The 3,753-nt window shown below is 43.5% G+C and overlaps 1 pseudogene; it reads left to right on the top strand.

Moving 5' to 3' along the window:
• Window positions 1–30, top strand: part of LOC136460922 (ACT domain-containing protein ACR8-like) — a 1,102-nt pseudogene extending 1,072 nt beyond the window's left edge.
• Window positions 31–3,753: the final 3,723 nt, after the last annotated feature.

The raw sequence follows: 3,753 nt of genomic DNA, 5'->3' as shown, positions 1-3,753 counted from the left end.
CAGAAGTTCCAACAACGGTACGGTCCTTGATCGACACAGACGGGGATAGATCCACACCCAAGACCTCCATGCCTTGTTGCTTTTCTATCGATATCCCGCCCGGTCTCCATTTACATTAACCATGGTTCTTTTCCACGATAACCATTATAACCAAACGAGCTCCGGTATCCACCTATATCTCGCAGGTGGACAGGAAATCACCCGACTTCTACCGGTCTAAGCATGGCTAAGCATATATTCGACTACCTGGACCTAGACCGGTTAAAGGTGTAATTTCTGGACAAGGAATGTACATGCATCAAGTGGTTTCATTCAACTCTTATAACCTAATGCATCAATCATAAGTACGTAATTAAACATTTGTAAATACTGGGAGACTTATAATGCTCTGGGGCTTGCCTCGCAGAAAGGAAGTAGGGCGATGGTCAAGGCACTCCGGAAGCTCTTCAGGGTTCTGCTCCACGCCTTCGGGAGCTGCGGCTTGCGGATCCTCCTGCTGGTTCCCTTCCTCTGCTTCTTCGAATTCCAGCAACGTGATCTCTTCCTCCGATCCAAGATGCATGAGTATGGTATGAGTATTACGAATGCATAATGTTAACAAGTACATCGCGTTGTTGAGTAGGTGCATATCTCTTCTCGCTTACTACTTAACTACTTCTACAAAGCATCGACTATGCCATAAACAGTATCTACTTGTTTCACTCATAACTGGAGTTCTACAATTCCAAATCTAGTGATCCTGGACTTTCTGGAAAGCTTATCAAATTTTCTACAACTTTGTTATTAACCATTTTTACAGTCTACATCAGTTTCAACATGTAACTCCTCATACTCTAGAATCAGTCCGGAAATGATTTATCATGCAATATAAAGTAATAGCACCTCTACTTTATGTAATCATCCACAAATTGACAACCTAGAACCTACCAACAGTTTAAGCATACCAAACATAGTTAAGATAATATAATGGCAAAGCCCAAACTATTTATTAAATTGCCTTTATTATTTTATTTAGATATCTAGGTTAAATAATAAATATATATCAGATGTGCTTAATAAATTCTCAAAATTTTACAGAGCCTTACTAATGCTATCAAAGGACTACTATAAAAATTTCATGTCATTTTACTAAGTAGAACATCCTATACAAAAATGATAAGGAAGCAAGGCTTGAAATAGCATAAATGGAAAATCCTATTGAAAAGTGTCAAGCAACAGATTTCTTATTTTTCCTAACATCCATATGGTACTAGTATCACCTCCAACAAATTTCATGAATTTTGGACTCCTAATTAATTTATAAAAATTCATGCAAGGATTAACTATTTATAAAAGAAAAATCTATAACTATAGATCTACACATGCACTGGTCCTCAAATTTTTATCCAAGCTCAGGTATGACAAGAATAGCCTACCACAAAAAATTTCATAATTTTTGGAGCACAGGAACTCTAGATATAAAATAAACAAATTTGAATGCATTCAAAAGCACATTTCAAATCCTTATTTAAATCTCCAGAAATTTCTACCGTTTAAGCCAAGAACATATTTTTCCTAAATACTACATTTCCTAAGGAACACTTACAAATTTATTTCACAATTTTAGGAGCTACCAAACTAAAGATACAAAAATAACAAAACAAATCAAAAACTGGATTCAAAATGAGTTAGCCTACACTACTGCTGTCGCTGACAGGTGGGACCCGCTGGTCAGGGGACCCACGCGTCAGTGACACGGAGCAGAGCAGCGGCGCTGCTTCGTCACGGCGCGGCGAGAACTCGACGACGGTGAGTTCGCCGGCGGTGACATCATCACCATACGACCTACATGACCTAGCGCGTTGATTGGTATACTTGGCCGGGCCTATGGTCGACCCTAGAGCTGCCGGCGGCGACCATGGCGGAACGGCGGAGCTGGACCACGGCAAAACGCCGGTGGAGGCTACGGTGGTTCGACCTAAAGCTCGGACGAGCACCAGCTACCTAAGACGCACTCGACGCACTAGCTAACGCATGGATAGGTGAACTGTGGCGCTCCGGCCACGGTGACGGGGCTTGCGGCGGAGCTCCGGCGAGCTTAAACGCGCGGCGATGGCTTACCAAGCTTGGTCAGCGAGCACGGGAGGGAGCAGTGGTTCGCTGGGGAGGCGGAGGAGCTATGGTGGTGGTGCTGGAGTGGCTAGGCGCGGCTGCGCGCGGCTATGGCGACGGCGGGGCTCCGAGAGCTCGGCGGCTGCTGCTGCGAGGAGGAAAAGGCGCCGGGAGCGAAATGGGGAGCGCGGGATGGCTCGGGCGGGCGCTGGCGTGATGAAGGCGCGCTCGGGCGCGGCGTGGCCTGCGCGGTCAGGGCAACGGCGACGCGCGGCCGTCGCCGAGGACACGCGGCGCGCGAACTCTGCCGTCGGTCGGCCACTGAACGCGTCGTTCAGTTTCGTCAGAAACGTGATGGCCGAGCCTGACAGCGCGTTTTCAACTTGATTTACCAGCTAATCGGTGGCTTCTTCGTGCAAACTTACTGAATAGAATTTGTAGACCCATGTACCAGCTACAATTGTTGTTCAATGATCGAGTTCTAATTCTCACCCGAACTCAAGTTATAATGCCCTGAAGGTCAGCTTGTCAGGCTGTCAGGGTTTCACGACTTAGCAAATTTCGTTAAGTGTTGAAATCAGGATTTTGATGATTCTTGTGATCCAATTTCAAATATGTTAGGAGCTGAATCATGTGATGACCCAGAAATAAAAGTTGTTCCTAATGTTAAACACTACAACTTTGCTTTAGTGAACTCCTCCATGCAAGGTCTCTAACACCTAGTTCAACTTTAGTCAAACATGTCACATTGAAATCATGATCCATACTCAAACCCTGGCTAAATGACCAAACTAGCCCTAACCTTAAATACCAAAGTTGTTCATGATGATACTCTAAGCATGTTTAAAACAATTTGCAAGGTTATTTAAGCATTTCATGTAGTAGTCACTCATATAGCTATTCAGGTCAACACATGAAATATCACTTAAGTGCTTGATCATGAAATGTGGCCTTCATGAACAAGGTTCCTTTTGTTAATCTAAGTGTAGCTAAGGTGTTGTAGTGACCAACATTACACACTAGCATTTATTTGCACATGATCATATGCATATGTTACAAGAAACACGAAATAACAAGCAATGTTTCATATGTTTCGATCAGATGTTTCAATTGTAAATGATGATTTATGAATGCTTGATGCTCATGCTCATGTTGTGCAAGTCAAGTTATGCAAGGCTAACACCCGAGGTGTTACAGCCCCTCCCCCTTATAAAAATCTCGTCCCGAGATTTGCAAGACCTACCATTCTTGGAAAAAGGCGGGATAAACTTCTTGCAGATAATCTTCTCTTTCCCATGTAGCATCTTGTTCACTGTGATTGTTCCACACCACCTTATAAAACTTAATGATCTTACTTCTTGTTACTCTCTCCATCTCTTCTAACACTCGAATTGGCTTTTCTTCATAGGTCAAATCCGATTGAAGTTGCACGTTGGTGGGTGCAATAGCTTCTTCCGGTACTCGAAGACATTTCTTTAGCTGCGAAACATGGAACACATCAAAGATTGCACTCATCTCTGGTGGTAGTTGTAGCTTGTACGCAACATTTCCTTTTCGTTCCAAAATTTTGTATGGCCCTACATATCTTGGTGAAAGCTTCTTTTTCATCCCAAATCTCTTCACACCTTTCATGGGTGATACTCTCAAGTACACATAGTCACC

The sequence above is a fragment of the Miscanthus floridulus genome, chromosome 6 (genome assembly GCF_019320115.1).
Source record: "Miscanthus floridulus cultivar M001 chromosome 6, ASM1932011v1, whole genome shotgun sequence".
NCBI lineage: Eukaryota > Viridiplantae > Streptophyta > Magnoliopsida > Poales > Poaceae > Miscanthus > Miscanthus floridulus.
Note: the sequence above shows the minus strand (reverse complement) of the source record. Positions and strands in the feature narration are given on the sequence as shown.